The following is a 19,722-nucleotide window of genomic DNA, read 5'->3' on the forward strand; positions in this document are numbered from 1 at the left end:
TACCCGCCTCCCAGGGCGGGCGGAATGGGTTACTAACCCACCTGACTCCCCACTACGTGTGTTCGTAAGTTTTAAATTCTGTCGGTCGTCGGAATTATCAGCTATATATATATCTGCCAGGTAAGTATGAACAAACTTAATTGTATCATTACAATATCATATTTATTCATAATAACGTGTAGTAAATGTTAGAATTGATGAGCTAAACTTCCATTCCTTGAGGAAAGTCAGGGAATAGAATTCGCTTACGGCTTCCTATTTAGATCCGTTTAGAATTATTTTTTTATAGCTTCTCGTACTAACGAGCAGTTAGAGCATTAACAATAATAGTAGGTATGTTGTATCCTCATCTCCTTCTTACTTCACAGAATCTTCAAATTCATATTGCAATTTGAAGACCAAGGAATGTAGCTCAAAATACGAGCTTTTGAAAGGTAAGAAGTGATTTTAGTGTTAGTGCAGTGGAGGGTGCGTTCTGATCGGCTCTGTTTCGCTCCCAGGCCTAGACCTCTTCCAAGCTCACATACCCAGAGGAGAAGGAAAGTCGAAAGCCTTACGGAGGTTATGGAGAATCCCCACCGATCAGGCGTCCCCTCGGCAGGATCTGTAAAACGTCCCAGACTGCCAAGTTCGCCATTGGAAAGGCGTCCTAATTAGTAGAGGGTGCGTTTGATCGGCTCTGTCTCGCTCTCAGGCCTAGACCTCTTCCAAGCTCACAAGCCCAGAGGAGAAGGAAAGTCGAAAGCCTTACGGAGGTTATGGAGAATCCCCACCGATCGGGCGTTCCCTCGGCAGGATCTGTAAAACGTTCCAGACTGCCAGGAATAGCCATTGGAAAGGCATCCTTTAAAAAGTGCGTCTCTTCTTCCGTTTCTTCATCTTACATCCGAAAAGACGAAGAATGTACATGTTTGGAGTTCGGACGATCTGGCTCGTTCTCTGAAAACTAAGAGAACACTGAGCGAGAGGCTGAGAGCCAGCCAGCAAGCTAGCGTGAGCCACGTTCCAACAGCCAGCAGCGAGCCGCGCTCCAACAGACTAGCGCGAGCCGCGTTCCAACAGACTAGCGCGAGCCTTGTTCATACAGTTAAACGCGAGCCGCATTCCAGCAACTGAGCGCGAGCCGCATTCCAGAACTTTTTTCTTGGCGCAAGGCGCCTTCAAAGAGAAAACAGACGGCTAGACTGAGGAGCCTTATAGTAGAGTGGCAATCAGAAGGATGCTTCCATTGAACGTTTACTGGCAAGAGCCTGGTATAACAAGACTAGAGGCGCTCGGATCTATCAGGGCGCACGGGACCTTCCACGCAAGCGGAACGTTCCAGGAGCGAGTCTCCTTTCTAGTGTGCGGAACATTCCAGGCGCGCGGAACTATCCTGACACCAGGCGCTAGGCGCAAGGATCCAGACGCCAGGCGTCAAAATATTCCAAAATCTTCATTTGTGAGAGAGGTCAGTCGCGAGACTCCTCTTTGAGTTTTTTAACTTTAGCAACTTTCCCCTGGCAAATGTGCAAGATGTCGCACAGGCGGCCGTTGCTTTTGTCAGAAGGATTCTGATACTAAGAGAAGCCCCTTTTCATTATTCAGAAGACTCCTTTGTGTTAGGCAGTTCCTCTCAAATGCGGGACTCTCTCTTCCATCCATGCTCTTCCCTCGTTTTTGAGGAGGCAAGAGCTTTGGGAGTTTTTCTTAATAAGAATCTCATCGACGTTGGGTATGATGGCGGATAGGAAATATCTACTTCCTTCCGTAAAGCCCTAGTGATGAAACAGGAATCCTGTCTCTTCCGCGATTTATGAGGAAATCACGAAGATTTAAAGAGTTCCTGGATTAACTTCCTTCCTTAAGGATATATATATACTCTTTCTATCGTTCTATTAACGAAAAGAACGAAGATAGTAGAAGGTAGTAGAGTATCTGCTGGATGAGAATACGATACGGTCAAATCATAAACACATACCGTAGTTACTTCTTTGCTGTGTAACTCAATTACCAGTATCCTTCTACGACTTTCCTAGGAAGGACTACGCTTAAAGGGATTGTTAAGACAACACCTACTTAGCTTCTAGATTTATCAAAGTCTTGTTTCACTTAAATATGCTTTAATAAGAAATTCCTGAAGTTCGATAATAATTTTATAAGATTCCTTTATTAAAGGGAGTAGCTGGCAACTCTGGAAGAGTAAGGCCAGATGGCTAACGGAGACTGCTTTCGCTGAGAGCCTGAGACCAACGCAGTTACGCAGTACCATGTAGGTGTCAGTCATGAGCGGTCTGGTTTATCTCTCTCTCCTGCGGGATGGAATAACTATCCGTATCTCTCCCCACCCTACAATCGCGGTCTTAACCTCGGATTGAGGGGATAGTTAAGCTAACTTAAATAAAATATTGTATGCCTTTTGCTAAGAAGCTTTCAATAAGAGAGATAGTACAACCTTTCAATGCTGTTTACCGTTGGTAACATTATTAAAGGATTCTATCGCAGCAGAACATTATATTATATAATGCTCTCAGGCTTACGAAAGCATAGCTTATTAGAGTACCTGCTCAGAAGATGGATGAGTCGGATGGGAAACATTCTCTTTGTGGCAAAACTTGTTTCCCTGAATGGACTATACTACGTATATAAAGTTTTTTCCTACTAAGAACGGAATTAACATGTGAAAGGATGTCGGGTACCATAAAGGCACAGGTGTTCTGGCACATAACCTAAAAAGAATTAGAAGGAAGCGCCAGCCTGGCGCAAGTTGGCGCATAGCGCTAGAAGCGCCAACCTGGCGCAATGCGCCAGAAGCGCCAGCCTGGCGCAGTGAGCCAAGAGCACCATCCAAGATTTTCTCGTTTTAGCAAGTTATTAACCTAAGGGTCCAGTAGCCTCTTGGACACCAGGCTCGGTAACGGCAAGATTCGTTCCTGATTTTGTTACCCATTTAATCACTTAGGCCAATTCCACGACTCTCTCATATCGCAAAGAGCATCGAGAATCTCTTATTTCGCTCCTGTTCGCGTTAACAAAGAGAATCTTCTCGATCGACGATAATAACTGTTAACATGTTTAACATTTATTGGAAAGAGTTGTGAGAACCTGAGGAAAGTCTTCTTCATAGATCTCTTAGTAAGGTAGAAGACGAACAGGCTTCCTATACACTGCTTCCTTTTCCTCGAACCAAGAGAGGTTGCAATATACGCCATCTTTATTTTTTTTTTAGAAAGGGGAATAAACTTTAGTCTTTTTTCCCCTAAATATAAATTATTTGCAGAATTTAAGATAAAGGGCGTCAAAGAAAGAGAAGATAATACTTTTATGCCTCATTTGGCCTTAGAGAGGTTGGATTCACAGAGGTCACGTTCTTCTCACAGCATGTTTTGGAAGTCTTTTCCAAGACAGTCTGAATATTCTATCAGCATCTATTATAAATGGACCTTAACAACCTCTCCACTCTGAGTCTGTCTGCGTGCAGACTGACCAGAAGTGGACATGAAAAAAAAAAAAAAAAAATGAGAGGATTTTTCAAGGTAAATGACAACAGTGATGGACAAGATATAGAATTGCTGCAGATCGTGCTAGAGGGAATGAGGAAACTGTCCTCTTCCGATACCTCTGTGAGCTACATAGCGGTTTTTTTCTTCCCTTTCAGAGGGAAGAATCACCTTTGTATATATCTGCTATCAAAGAACGTAGTAAAAGGCTATACTCTGTCTCTATAAAGGGATTGGAGATAGCAGAGGATTAAGATCTTCGGGATCTTATACGATACCTCAATATGACAAGAGTAGAATATCATGTACTTCTAATGGGATCTTTTTTTGTGGCTACAGATTCTATGTTCCGACAAGATGGAACTGCTCCTCATCAAACTTCTTTGAGAAATTTTTATGAGGGAATTCTTTGTTTCTCTTGGTCCCAAACGATCAAGAAGACAAGTGAATTTTTTGAGCATTGGAATCTTGCATCAGATTCTATGGAGATTAGGCAATGGGTTCTTGCCAGCATAGTATGTCTGGAAAAAGAATTAAAACCCCCTATTCCTGATTCAATGTTTTTAGATAGAGGTTTCGTTGTCCAGGCAGGGTACTTACGTTTTCATCTACAGTAGAATGGTTAAAACGTTTGCCTACAGAGTCTTTGGAATGCGATGACGGCTCGAAATGGTTCCCAGAAGGTGTTCAGAGGGATACAATAAAGAGCTAGAAATCAGGAGCACTCCCAATTTCAGCTCGGAGTCTCCTTCGACTTCCAAGCTTCTTCCCTTCCTTCGGACAAGGATAGGGAAGATTCTGCAACGAGAAAGCCCTTCAACAGGTAAGAAGAGATCTCGTGAGCAAGGGAAGTACTCAAGAAGGATCCTCCTCGGAGGAAGACTCTTATCTCTCATACTGTTAGATATCCTATCGTATACTGGATGTAGCTGACTACAATCACCTCCCCTTGCCGGAGAGGCCAAAGCTCAAAGTGTAAGAATTTCTTCCACCCTTCTCCAGTCTTGTGATTTACTATTGTGGATGTTCAGGACTTTCGGACAATGTAGCGCCAACCAGGAGCCTTATGCTAAAACAGGCGTAAAAAACGCCAGAGGCAGACAGCCCCAAGAACACTCATTGTCTGATGAGGAGAAAGACCGGGCCTACAACCTGACACAGTTGCGCTAGATGCGAATATATAGGACGGATAAGAGTGTCCGATGTGGACATTGCCAGACATCCTCGAGACTCTACCAAGCTCGAAGCTCTGGCAAGTGGGGAGGAGCCAACCAGGCGCGAGGTACCAGCCAGCCGCGAAGCTCCAGGCAGGCCGCCAGGCAGGCACAAAGCGCCAACCTGGCGCGAGACGCCAGCCAGGCGCAAATCTCCAGCTAAGGCGCGAGGCGTCAACCAGATGCGAGGCGCCAGTCAAGCGAAAGGTACCAGACAAGCGCTAGGCTCCAACCAAGAGCGAAGCACCAGCCAGGCGCGAGGTTCCTGCCAGGCTTCAGGCTTCAGACGGGAGAGATCCATTTCAAGAAAGCCCTGGTCTTCTTTGAAACATGGAGATCTCCTAAGCACTTCATAAGTGACTTGATTCCTTCAAACAGCTGAGAATTAAAAGCGTAGGAAGTGCGCGCTTTTGCAAATTCTTGTTCTTTACATAACAATATGTCATATAAGACATATTAGCTGTGTTGTATGGTAGAGGGCAACTCTGTGTTGACTTCTCATTAACAAAGGGATGTCAAGTTAACCTACGAGAGATCCTTCTCTTTTGGTTTATACGTTTCTACGGATACGTTACTGGGATAAGGAGCCGACACTGATCCTTAACTCTGAGTTAAAGTTTTTTGAACTTAGTGAAATTATTGGGGTTTTTGAAAGGAGTGTGGGGATAACTTTTTTCAATTTGAGCGCGAACCCTCGTGTTTGGATCAGGTGATTGGGATCGGTGTTGCGCTCCTTCATAAGGTGTATTGTCATAGAAGTGGTCCAGTACCCATTGACAAAGTCCTTTCAGGCTCTGCCGAGTAAGCGGTTCATACCCCATCGGCAGACCCACAAGAACTCTAGCCATAGATCACATATCTCAGCTAAAGTTCTTGAAGGTGATGGCAGACTAACCCGGGGCAACAGCCACGAAGTCTACCACCTATCAGATAGGAAACCAAGGTTTATTTATACCTACAACATATGTTGTTTACCTGTCTATTCCATGTTAGCTGTCTCTTACCCTCCACCAAAGGGTGTCAATCAGCTATGTATATATCTGACATGTAAGTTGATTGTATGAAAATGATATTGTTATAATACAATAAAGTTTCATACATACTTACCTGGCAGATATAGTATACGATTAATGGCCCACCCAGCCTCCCCGCAGGAGACAGGTGGAAGAGAAAAAATATGAATAGAAAACTGGAATGGTTCCTAATCCTGCCACCCAGGGCAGGACGGTAGATCACCTGACCTACCTGCAGCGTGTGCCGCGAAATTTGAATTTCTGTCGGGGACGACGGAGTCTTAGCTATGTATATATCTGCCAGGTATGTATGAAACTTTATTGTATTATACAATATCATTTTTTTTTCTTTTCTTTTTTCCTTTTTTGTTCCCTACTTTTCCCCTTTCCCCTGAGCAAGCGGCCCATGTAGCAAAGGCCACAATGCCACAATGGCCAGTCTGCCTCTGGTAGTTACCGCAAATTCCAAATTTTAGCTGCCGGTGCTAGAAACTGTTAACTATGTAATATCTTGGTAAGCTTATGTAAAATTTTATTTTATCGTAAAAATGTCAATTTTCTGTTTTAGTATATGAAAGAACATTAAAGAAATACTAGTAGTAGTAATTTTTAAAACTGATATTTTTACTGCAACAACAGGAGCATATGAATGTAGGTGTAAGGTGCTCTTATATACGCAGCATTGGGTTAGACTTTTTATATAATGTTTTCTTGACTTGTATACTTTTCATAGACTGTGTAATGGACAGATTTAATAAGTTTTTATTAGCTTGTAGTGCATTTTAGTTATGAATTTTTTGTGGTTTTGCAGGTAAAAAAGGAAAGAAAACAAAAGGGAAACCCCTCTCACTAGGAGAATTTCTTGGTACTTCAAACCCATCTGGTGGGTCAGCTGTTGTCATTAGTAAATCAAGTTGGGCAGATGAAACAGAGGATTATGAAGGTAATATATAAAATTGTTCATGTATGTAAGCTACTGATTTCTGTGTTAAAAAAAAGTTGCACATCACACTTTTACTTAGCAAATTGTTCACATTCAAATGGCGAGCAAACTTAAGTGTATTTGAAATTGCCATTTTTAAGAAACAGAATCAGGTGCTTAGTTGATTACATAACCAAGTCCCCAAGTGTAGCAGCATTAATTAACTATTTTTGTTTACAGAAGATAGATATGTTGCTCCAGAAAGATTGGTTTTACCAACTGCCCCACGAAATGCTCGTGGGCCGGATGTTGATCCTGATAGAATTCCAAGAGAGCCTCCTTACACAGCTTATATTGCTAATCTCCCTTTTGAAGTCAGCGAAAATGACATTGAACGCTTCTTTGGTGACTTCAGGGTAAGTTATTTGTGTCTTGGGGTTTCTGGCTATTTTTGTTGGCGAAAGCAATAATATCAATGGTTTTGCAAGAAAGGTCTCGTACATACTGTTTTCAATATTGCTTTAATTTTGTTTTGGGTATAGGAGTACCATACTATGTGTTATGGAAAGTTTACATGCAAACTTTTTTTTTTAAGAAAAAGATAGTTTCGTATGCCAGAAATTTTCTGCTTTTAAAATAATGAGTTAACGATTTATATAAAAGTACATATTCAGTGTGCCAGCTCCATAAAAACAAGCATTCGTGTGTATTATAAGTCTTATAATTGTTCCTACACAATACAGCGATACCTTGACCTATGAGTTTAATTCGTTCCGTGGCCGGGTTTGTAGCTCACTTGGCTCACACATCAAATCAATTTTCCCCTTTGAAAATACTGAAAATGCCCTTAATCATTCCAACCCTCAAAATGCCTCCCCATATTTTGATGTTTCCTGTTATTAAATAAGGAAAATACATTTCTAAATAACAAATATTGTATACAAATATAATAGAAAGAGTAAGTAAAGATATAATAGAGTTTATACAGTGTAAAGGTAGTGTTCAAATTACAATAATTTGTCTTACGATAATCCGATTTCACTATAGCCTACAAGGGCGAGAGACCAAATTACAGTAGCCTAACTTTATCCCATTCTCTAGTTAAATAAGTACAAAAACAGCAAAAGAGAATGATGAAAGTATTGTTTTTAACAGCCATGAACAACCAATGTTGAAAACAGCTTTTTTTTTGCCAAGTACAACCAAATTGGCAAAGGTAACAACAACATCCGTGTTTCCCCTTGTTATTTCAACCAATCCGTACAATAGTAAACAATTGCCGTAATTATGATGTGAATGACGTTATGTAGATTTTTTTATGTAATAACTTTATCCACTATAGATCAAAGATCAACAAGGAAATATACTGTTAAATTTAAACCTAGTTATAGCTGAAGCTGAGAAAACTGTTCAAGCTGTAAATTAATATTATCGTGCATTGGCAACAAGGATAAAACTCCCGTAAACTTATGCCATTAAACACAACTGTTGATAAAATTGAGAGAAAATAATTTTATAATCAAAACTACTGGACTTGAAAGAACACATTTTACTGTTGTTTTCACAATGAAAAAAGATAAATAATGTAAAGCTCGTATTACGATGGAAGAAAGTGAAGATAAGGAACGGAATCACATAATTGTTTTACTCAATAAACATGCCACCAACCCAATCTGTTAACGAAAAAAATAATTTAATTCACAGTCACAACAAGATGTATTCAAGTCATATTTTAACTTAAGTCCTTTAGTAACAAGAAATGACCTTGTCTCACATAAGTACACAAGTACCTGGTACTTCGAACTTAATCTGTTCCAGAAGGCTGTTCAAAGTATGATTTGTTTGAAATATGAAACAAATATCCCCATAATAAATAAAAAGAATCGGGATAATTCGTTCCAGCCACCCAAAAAGTCTCGCTTTTCACATTTTGTTGATACGCGAACAAACCTTCGGTCTTAACAGTAGGATAATTTCTAGCGCCCAGCTGGATCCGGTTAAAAAGCAGATGAAAGCAAGGAATCTTGTGATATCTGGCAACGCAAGTGTAGCTCAGGTGAAGAGTGGTCAAGGACCACGCACCTACACCAGTGCGTCAGTCTTTTCTTTGACCGCCTGGGCGAGTCGTGTTAACCTCTCTTGGCTTTCCCCGGTTCATTGCCCGTTTCGCTTGTTGTTTAGTGTGTGTGTGTGTGTTTTGTTGTTATTATGGCTTCTTCTGCTCCTTCTCGGTCTCGTCAGCGTGTGTGCCCCGGAATTCCAGGTTTTCCGTGTTTTCTTGTTTTTTTGTTGTTTTTTGGCTCGGCAGCGACTGACCCCTACATCACGTACAGTAGGTGCCGTTCTAATTTTTAGTACTGTGCGGCAGGCATCATCTCTTCACCCATTCCAACTACGTCTGCCCAGACTCCTTCGCATGCTCCTCCATTTTCTGTCTCCACCCGTCGGGGGTGACTTCAAAGGCTTTGACGATGGCCTCCCTTACGTGAGCGAGATCTTGCTCATGAGCGGGAAAGGCTTGGAAGGTGATAGCTCCCTTGTCCTGAAGGTGTTTCCCCAAGATGAGAGCTATTTTGGCTGGAGGAGGTTGGAAGTTTTCCAGGACCTCCTCTACATGATCAAGCCAGACCTCTGGCTCAGACTCATTCCACGGTCGGATGAGGGTGCTACTGAGTGTGGAGTGTGATGATAGGCAGCATTGGCCATAGCCAGTTGGTGAGCCCTTTCTGCTGCTTTCCGTTCTGTTCTTGGAATTCTCTTTTTTTCTCCCTTTCTAGTCTTTCTCCTTTTCTACTCTTTCTTCCTCCTCTGCTCTTTCTTTTGCCCTTTCTACTTGTGCGACTTCTTCTCTTTTCTCCTTAAATGCTACCCAAGTAGCTATCTTGACCCTTGAGTCCTGTGGCTTTCCCTGCTTCAGAAAAGCCTTAGTTTCCTCTAATACAGGGTTGTTCACCATTTTGGAGGAATGGGCTTGTGAGTGCATGGGTGGGAGTTCCTAAGTGTAACTCAGGCACTAAGCCCTGGGAATGGCATCCTTAAAGGACAATAACACCAATTTAATTCTACTAAATTGGAATGAGAACAAATTCTCTGCAAATGACTTCCACCGAACGATGGTCAACAGACTGTAAATATTTGTTGCAAGGCTGTAAAATATACTGGCCGCATGGACTATCAAAATGCAAAAGCAGTCAAACACACTGGAAAAAAATAAAAGCCAGTCAATACGGCAGATTTATTCGTCATGAGGGCGTAAGAAATATTGGCCTCACAGACTATCAAAATAAATAAAGGCAGTCAACAAACTAGGATAAAATACGCCTATTAAAATAAAAAGCAGTAAACAGACTGAAAAAAAAATTCAACCTGTCAGTCAGTAATGCAAAGCGCATGTAAGATGCCGCAGATTCTAAAATATCAATCAGTTCAAGCAGACTGTAATGGAAGTCACATATAACAATGCTATAGTATTTTGTTTAATCAATTGATATTATTGCTGTTAATATTACTGATATTTGAAAATTAGTAAAATCATTTATTTTCATACAATCAACTTACCTGTCAGATATATACATAGCTAAGACTCTGTCGTCCCTATGTATATATCTGCCAGGTAAGTATGTATGAAACTTTATTGAATCATAACAATATCATTTCTCATACAAAAAACATAAATTCACCATAAATCGAAATACTGTGCTAGAGAATTCCAATTTGTTGCAAAATGAAGGTAAATGATTGATTATTACTAGAATATTAGAGTTTTAGCTTACAATTGAAATTTTGGCACTTATCGTTATTTATATGAAAATATTTCAAAACTGATAAAAGCTACAACCATGAGTTGTTTTTTGTTGTGTTCTACATGAAATTGCGCACATTTTCATATATAATACTCCATGTAACGGCTAATATAAAAGGTGCAAAAATTATGTCATAGTGATGAAATAATTTCTGAGATGTGTCACTGATGTTTTTTAGTGCGAGAAGAAAGGAAATTCGTGCTTGCGCGCCTGCGTAACCATTGTAAAAAAACAACGCCTTGATCCATGAGCTCCCAGCATCCCCCAAGGCGCGTGGTTCAAAAGTTTTCGCCTAGTAGGCCTATAACTATTTTTCCCCGAATTTTTAAAAAATCTTTTTATATCAACGTACCATACGTCCAATCGGCACCCAACAGACAATTTATATTGACGTTTAATACGTGCAATCGGCGTTAAAGGGTTAATGGCGATTTTCTTTTATCGGCACCCCTGGGAACGAAACCCCTGCCAATAACTGGAGACTGCCAGTATTAGTTTGACCTGCGGCAAGTGTAAGGACTGGACAGAACAGAAATGGAAAGTTTATCCTCCCATTTAGCAAAGTTAGAAAGTGATCGCTGCTAAAGCCAGTGGTGAGATAGCATCTAGCCAGGTATTAATCCCTGTTGGTAGTAATACAAATGTTGCTGTGTTCCCTTCTTCACCTATTCCTATTACTCCTGGTCCTGTTCATTCTCAAAGACCACATACTCCTTGCTACAACACTTCTTAAACTTGATCGCTTCACCAGCCTCGAAAGTAAGTTAGATCTAAGGTTCAATATAGTAGTTAACCCTTAAACGCCGACTGGACGTATTTTACGTCAACATTTTTTGTCTCTCGGGTGCCGACTGGACGTATTTTACGTCGACATACAAATTTTTTTTAAAAATTCGCGGAAAAATACTTTTAGGCCTACCAGCCAAAAACTCTTGAATCACACGCCTTGGGGGATGCTGGGAGTTCACGGATCAAGGTGTTGTTTTGTTACAATCGTTACGCAGGCGCGCAAGCACGAATTTCTTTCTTGCCGCACTAAAAGTATCTGTGACACATCTCTGAAATTATTTCGTCACTTTGACATAATTTTTTGTACCGCATTTAAATTAGCCGTTACCGTGAAGTATTATATATGAAAATGTGCGCATTTTTATGTAGAATACAACGAAAAAATACTCATGATTATAGCTTTTATCAGTTTTGAGATATTTTCATATAAATAACGATAAGTGCCAAATTTGTTCATGAAACTTACCTGTCAGATATATATATAGCTGTATTCTCCGAAGTCCGACAGAATTTCAAAACAACTCCCGGCACACGCAGTGGGCGGCCAGGTGGTTAGTACCCATTCCCCCGCCGCTGGGAGGCGGATATCAGGAATCATTCCCTTTTTCTATTCAGATTTTTCTTTCCTGTCGCGGTAGTGAAACACCTGTTTCCATTACCTCCGCCTAGGATTTTGAAACTTCATTAGCCGCTTAAGTATCCTACTTATTTTTTTGAATGATTGACTTGGATTTGTGGCTAGGCATACGCTATCATAAATTAATTAAAATTTTTTCATTGCATATGGTGTCTGAATCTAGTTAGCCTAGTTCAGACTTTGTTGTCTGCAACGGGTAAGGGGAGGCTACGAAACCTTCGGTAGACACTCGCTTAGTATACATGACGTTTACATGTTTCTTTGTTGAAAGATCAATGTAATTAGTGTAATGTTGACTGATTCCGAAAGAAGACGTATGATTCGTATGTACGCAAATTAGAGCGTGATAGAATCAGGAGGTCTTCCTCCACAGAAACAGAAGTTAGGCTAATGAACCTACTAACCTCCAGTAGACTTTATTTTGCCTAACCCTGTGGTATGGCTTACGGGCCTAGAGGAAGTTCTGTGAGAAGTAATGCCCGCCCTTCTATTATGGTAGATTACATCAAGTAAGCTTGAAAGTGCTCGCTCTCCAATCAGTGTGTGAGTGTAGTGATGTTGATTTTGCCCCTAGTGTTGTGGAGGGGGCGTCAGATCGGTCCTATAACGCCTCTAGGTCTAAACCTCTGTCGGACTCCCAGGACCAGGGAGGGGGCAAGTTGAAAACCGAAGGAGGGTTACGGGAAAAAAAACTACCGATCTGGCGTCCCTTCGGGCAGGATAATGCTGCCAAACAAGATCGTGCACGTGCACAAATCATGAAAGATTGCTTCTCGTCCTCCGAGGCGTCCTCCCCGCAAGGTTGGAGGAGCTCTCGAAAGGACCGCGCCCTCTAAAAAAGAAGCTTCAGAGAATGGAGGATTGCTTCACGTTCCTCCTCTTTCTCCGTCAGGAGGGAGGCGTCAGAGTACTGATCTGGCGTCCCTTCGGCTTGACTTAATATCGATAAGCGTGACAAAGACGCAAAATGTCGCACGGGAGGCGGCTGTCGTCTTGGTCAAGAGATTAAAAATGTCCTTAAGGCAGGACCCCTCACTAGGGACGCCTTTCGAGACATTCAACGCTCTATCGAGAGGAAGGAACGTCTTTACTCTTGTAGCAGGATTGTTTTCTTGCTTTCCAAGACGCTCCCCTCCCTCCTCCCCATCATGGCGCTATGTATACGTTATGTGACGTTCGCTTTACTACGAAACGGGATATTGTTCAAGCTCATAAGCTTGACGTCCGGCAAGCTGATTTGCATAGTCAAACAGCTCGCCAAGACGCATCTTACTCGTCCCTAAGGGGACGCTCTGTCAGCGGACAGAGATGACACTGGACGACACTATCCTAGTTTTCGAACAGGAGAAGGGCAAAGAATTCCTCATACCCAAAAGAACACACAGGCGTCCTTTTAAATGCCCTTCTGGCAGTGTCGATGAGCGTGACAAAGACGCAAGATGTCGCACAGCCGGACCGTCGTTTTTGTCAAGAGTGGCGAACGTCCTTAAGACTCTTCCTGATGACGATCACCGTACTTATGCTTAGGACGCTCGCGTTTCATGAGCGGCTCTCCCCTCGCCAGGAAGCCTCTCAAGTTTTACTCGTGTTGACGCACGTCATTCACTATGACGCTTCCCTTGATGTTCGTCGCTCTTCTTCCCATTCGGACGCTCTTCAAGACGATCAAAGAATGCAATCAGGACGTTCGGCAAGCACCTCGCGACGATGCCTTTCGCGCGTTCCTTTTTTGAGCGCGTTTCTGGATATGTTCATTTGCATTACTAAGACGCAAGATGTTGCACAGGCGGCCACCGTCTTTGTTAGAAGGTAACGAAAGTCTTTAGGCCGTCTTGGAGACGATAGCCTTACGTCTTCCTATAGTGCTCTCACACTTCAGGAGCAGCGTGCGGCTCTCCAGGACGCTTTTCGGGTGGCCTTTCTTTCAGAAGACGCTCGACGTCATAAACATTGATAATCTTTTGGAACAAGACGCTCGATGTCTTACACATCTGGACGCTCGCCAGGACGCTAGCGAGGACGCTCGCCAGGACGCTACTGCGCAGGACGCTTTTGAAGACGCTCGGCATCCTACACGTCATGACGCTCGGTGAAGCACTTGCCAGGACGTTCTTCAGAACGATATGGCGTCCTACGCATCAAGACGTTCGGCAGGATTCCTGCAAGAACGCTCTTCAAGAGGGCGTCGTCGAAGAAGAGGAAGGAGTTTGGTCTCGTCAAGATGTCTACGTTCGCTTTTCTACGAAGGATTAGCGTTCAATAGAATCCATCACTTGATGAATTCCAGGAAAAACTGTAAGCAGATTTCAGGTGTCATAAAATGCCTCTCTGCTTTCGGGATTGCGCTGCCGAAGTGGGAACATTAAGGTCCTTCCTGTCGTAGCCCAGTCTCTAATCAGGAATCCTGCCCCTTCCTCGATTTCTGCGGGAATCGGGAAGGCTATATGCTCGAATTCCTGGATTACTTACTTTCCGTCATGCAATTGGGTTAGTTCTATTGACAAAGTTCTTAATAACATTTTATCGCATAAGCGGATAAGTAACAAAATTTCGAAAGAGCTCTCATTCATTAGTCAGAGGCTCATCCAGGAAAAAGACTTATAGACTACGTCCATGAAGTCTTATGTCAAATATCATAAGAAGCTGAACTTTCCTTTTCGATCTTCGGTTCTCAACTTGAGGATTTCCATTTGAATAATATTATTCCTTCTCTTGGCAAAGAGAATGAAGACAGTCGATTTCCATTCTCTTCCTCGTCGAGGAAAGAATGTAGCAGAGAATTAGATGTTCAAGTGACTGCAATACTTATGTATTTTATCTTCGCGTCATATTACTAATGTAAAGTTCAAGTCATATACGCATATCGTAGTTACCTCTACAGATGGCAACCGAAAGGACTGTTATTTTAAGTGTATTTAATCGGTCCTTCCTGCAAAACTTCCAGGAGTTTCGTGTAAGGACAATGCTTGAAGGTATTGTTACAACAACACCAACTCAGCTTCTGCATGTAGCGAATTATGTTTCGCTTAAATATGCCTGCTTGAGAATTTCCTTATGATCGATAATAGTAACGAACCTATTCCTTCGTAGAAGAGAGTAGCTGGTAACTCAGGCAGAATAGTGCGAAACGAGAGGTTGCTGTCATTGTGGATTAGCAGATATTTAATCGGTACTCAGGCAACTTTCCAGGAGTTTCCGATTAAACATTTGGTTAATTAAGCGTAATGTTATGACAACACAAAATCAGCTTCTGTATTTAGCGAATTCTGTTTCGCTTAAATATGCCAACTTGAGAGTTTCTGTTCAAATAATGGAAAATCTATTCCTTAGATGAATAGAATAGCTGGCAACTCGGCATAAGCCTGCGAGAAGGTGAACATAAGCTGCTGCCTGTAACTGTCACAGTGTCTCACACTGTCACCAACTCAGTGTTAGGTAGCTCGTTGCAATGATCAGTCGGTTACGTCTCTCTCTCCCGCGGGATTGATTTACGAACCGTATCTCTGCCCTACAATCATGACTTTCGCCTCGGGTTGAGGGGATTTCTGGTAATCATGAATAAACGACTTCCTTTTGCTAAGAAATTTTCAACAGAGATATCTCTTAGACATGTTCGGCGCTGCTTACGCACTGTAACAGAATTCTGTACGAGTCTACCGCAGCATAGCACTATAATAATGCTCTCCTGCTTATGCAAAGCGCAGCCTTATTAGGGAAGGAAGCATGCTTAGTGAGGGAATGGATGAGTCTGCTGGGGACCATTTTCCTCGCTGGAGAAGCTTGTTTCCCTGAATAGACTGCAATTCAGACCATCTACAGTTTTCCTACAGGAGAACTGAAATAACATCAAAGATCTAGAGATAATTCTAAACGTCTCTCAATGGGTTAAGGATCACCTCAGGTGATACTGAGAGGGAGCCCAGGCATCCGGTTCAGAGGTCCTGGCACATAATCTAAAAGAATTGGAAGCAATTTGGTTGACTCTCCAGTTCCTCGAAGAGTGAGGTTTTGGTCGAGTGGTCCAAATCATCTCGGATAATTCCGCAGCTCTCTCATATCCCAAGAAAAGAGAGATGGTTATATCGGCATAGCACGGACGTAACGATCCTTAAGAGGTTCGTTACACGATGCACGTCCGTGCGGATCTTCTCGATCGACGGCAGCAAACTACTGACGTTTGAGTAATCCTCGCTTAGAAGTATGTCGAGAGTTGTGGAGACTTTGGGGACGTCCTGTCGTAGATTTTGCAATATTGAAGACGAAGAAGCTTCCTCTACGTTGCGCCCTTATTCGATCCGAGAGCGGTAGCAATAGACGCCATCCTATAGTATGGAATGGGGATAGTTGGTTAGCCCTTTTCCCCTATTCAAAAGCTTAGGAATGTAATAAGATAGTCGCTGGCGTCAGAGGGAGTGAGAAAGACGCTGATCGCCCCATGTTGGCCTTCGAGAGGCTGGATTCACAGAGGTTTACGTCCTTCAGAGAGCACTTTCCAAGGACCCTTCCCGAGAGAATCGGTCTACTCTAACAGCCTCACTTCGAGAGGTACCTAAAACCTCTCGCTCTGAGTCTGAATGCGTTCAGACTGTCAAGAAGCGAGAGGATCTTCAAGATTAATTGCAAGTCTCATTGCCAAAGCAAAGCAGTGCTGCATATTTTGCAGTGTACCAATCGGAGTTGGGCTGTTCTGGACATAGGGCAGGAAGAATGACTGTTCCTCCACCTCTGACCTCTGTGAATTACTTTACCGCCTTCCCATTCCGTCTGAAGTATGGATAAGCTAGCAGTCCCAACTATTGTAGAATACGGAAATATGTTGACGGCCTCTAGGCTTAGAGATTCGGATCTGTCAAACAACAAAGCCCTTCACGATCTTTGAGGTCTGTGGAAATCTTGAAATTTTTTAGATCGAAGCTTCCGGCATGGAACTTAGATGTAGTCTGAAGTTCCTGATGTCAAAGCATTTCGAACCTCTCCTTTCTGTAAACTTAATACACGTAACCAGAAAGGCTAATTTTCTAACCACTCTAGCTACGGCAAAGATGGTTAGTGAGGTTTTGGCTTTAGAGGACATAATTCGGTGTCTCTAAGCCTTCGTTCTTGCTAAGAACGAAAACCCGTCTAACCTTGGCCCAGAGGACCTGGAGAATCAAGGGGATGGCACAAATTATTGGGCAAGAGCCACAGAGAGTCCTGTGCCCTGTCGGGACTCTCAAGTTTTATCTTGATAAAACTAAAGAAAGTCGAGGTCATTCGGACAATCTGCGGTGTTCCGTTAAAAAGACCAGACTTGCCCATGTCGAAGAACGCCCTGGCGTTATTTTTAAGGAGTCTTTCTAAGAGGCTCATTCGTCATGTTTGAACAAAGATTTGAAACCTTTTAAAGTAAATGCTCACGAGGTCGAGGGGGCGTGGCCTCGGAAGCATTTCAAACAGAGCATGACACTCAGTAATATCCTGAGTGCCACGTTTGAGAAGCAACTCTGTGTCGCTTCACACTCCCGACGGGATGTGAAGACGGATATGAGATCTGCGAGTCGCTAGGACCATACATATCCGTAGAAATATTATTTGGAGGCAGGAAGCAGCACGAATCCTTATCCTATAGAAAAGGGGATAGGTGTGCTTTTAACTTTGAAGGGTTGGTCGCCTTGAGGCGCTTTTCCCTTTCGTTTAGCCTAGAAGTTATGGGACTAACTTCGATAGGTTAGGTCAGGTGGTGGTTTAGCTTCGTTGCCCTCACAGTATGGTCAATATGGGTCTAGTCACATTGTGGACACGCTCCCCGTTGACAGATCATCTAGAGCGCACCAACTACACAGGTCACTACCTTGTTGGCAACTCTAGTAAAGCAAAAGCAGACTTCGGTGACAGTATCAAGAAGTCAGCTATGCTAACAGGTAAGGAATCAAGATGTCAATCATCTGCACTTGAGGTGTTTCCTAATCCTTCTATTCTGTCCCTTCCCACCTCCAATGGTGGGATTCAGCTATATATATATCTGACAGGTAAGTTTCATGAACAAAATGTTATTGTTATGATACAATAAAGTTTGTTCATACTTACCTGGCAGATATATATAATAAAGTACCCACCCACCTCCCTCAGGGGACAGTGGTATGAAAAAATCTGAATAGAAAATGGGAATGATTCCTGATATCCGCCTCCCAGCGGCGGGAATGGGTACTAACCACCTGGCCGCCCACTGCGTGTGCCGGGAGTTTTGAAATTCTGTCGGACTTCGGAGAATACAGCTATATATATATCTGCCAGGTAAGTATGAACAAACTTTATTGTATCATAACAATAACATATTTCAACCTTCGGTCAACTTTGAGTTGGTCGAAAAACGCAATTGTAAGCTAAAACTCTTATATTCTAGTAATATTCAATCATTTACCCTAATTTTGCAACTAATTGGAAGTGTCTAGCACAATATTTCGAATTTTATGGTGAATTTATGAAAAACTTTTTCCTTACGGTACCTGCCGCAGTAACTCTTCCGAAAAAAATCATACTTGCGATTGTGGTAATGTTTGCACCATTTTAAATTAGCTGTTACATAAAGTTTTATATATGAAAGTGTGTGCAATTTCATGCACGATAGAACTAAAAACAACCCATGGTTGTAGCTTTTATCAATTTTGAAATATTTTCATATAAAAAATTATAAGTGACATATTTTCAACCTTCGGTCAAATTTGACTCTACCGAAATGGTCGAAAAACGCAATTGTAAGCTAAAACGCTTATATTCTATAATATTCAAGCATTTACCTTCATTTTGCAACAAATTGGAAGTCTCTAGCACAATATTTTGATTTATGGTGAATTTATGAAAAAAAAATGAAAAAAAAAAATAAAAATTTTCTTTACGTCCGCGCGGTAACGGAACTTCCGAAAAAATCATACGTGCGATTGTGGTAATGTTTGCACCATTTAAATTAGCCGTTACATAAAGTTTTATATATGAAAATGTGCGCACTTTCATGTAGAATAAAAAAAAATAATTGAAGGTTGTAGCTTTTTTTCTCATTTTTGAAATATTTGCATATAAATCACGATGAATAGAAAAAAAACCACGTTCGGTCTACTTTGACTCTACCGAAATGGTCGAAAAATGCAATTATTGTAAGACTAAAACTCTTACAAGTCTAGTAATATTCAGTCATTTATCTTCATCTTGAAACAAATTTGAAGTCTCTAGCACAATATTTAGATTTATGGTGAATTTAAAAAAAAACTTTCCTTCCCTCCGCGCGCGGATTCTCCGCCACAAATCTATGAAATGCGTACGTCCCATTCTCGGAATATTTGCTCCGTTTTCATATTAGGCATTTCATAGAGTTTTATATATGAAAATGTGCGCAATTTTATGTAGAATGAAACGAAAAAATATTTGAAGGTTATAGCTTTTCTTATTTCCGAAATAATTGCATATATATATATAAAAAAATTCTACATTCGGTCAACTTTAACTCTTCAGATATGATCAAAAACTGCATTTGTAAGCTAATATTCTTACAGTATAGTAATATTCAATCATTTGTCTTCATTTTGAAAGAAAGAAATTTGAAGTCTCTAGGACAATATTTAGATTTATGGTGAATTTTTGAAAAAAAAATATTTGTTTACGTCCGCGCGTTAAGAATTCATGCATTATTTTGTGATAATATTTTCTCTGTGTTGCTTTTATCGTTTTACAATGTGTTATGTACCAAAATGATCGCAATTTAGTGTACATTACAACGGAAAAAAAAACAAAAAAAGTAACTTGTTACCTTCAACCGTTTTTGTGCACAGCGCGATTTGAATACAATTATATATGAAAATTTTTGTTGTTTTGCGCTATCATATATCGCATTA

The 19,722-nt window shown here is 41.5% G+C and overlaps 1 protein-coding gene across 1 annotated transcript in view; it reads right to left on the reverse strand.

Annotated features, from left to right (window-relative positions):
• Nucleotides 1–19,722, reverse strand: part of LOC135210145 (aspartate, glycine, lysine and serine-rich protein-like) — a gene marked incomplete in the record, with an annotated part of 234,290 nt that overhangs the window by 213,634 nt on the left and 934 nt on the right.

The sequence above is a fragment of the Macrobrachium nipponense genome, chromosome 39, assembly GCF_015104395.2.
Source record: "Macrobrachium nipponense isolate FS-2020 chromosome 39, ASM1510439v2, whole genome shotgun sequence".
Classification (NCBI taxonomy): domain Eukaryota; kingdom Metazoa; phylum Arthropoda; class Malacostraca; order Decapoda; family Palaemonidae; genus Macrobrachium; species Macrobrachium nipponense.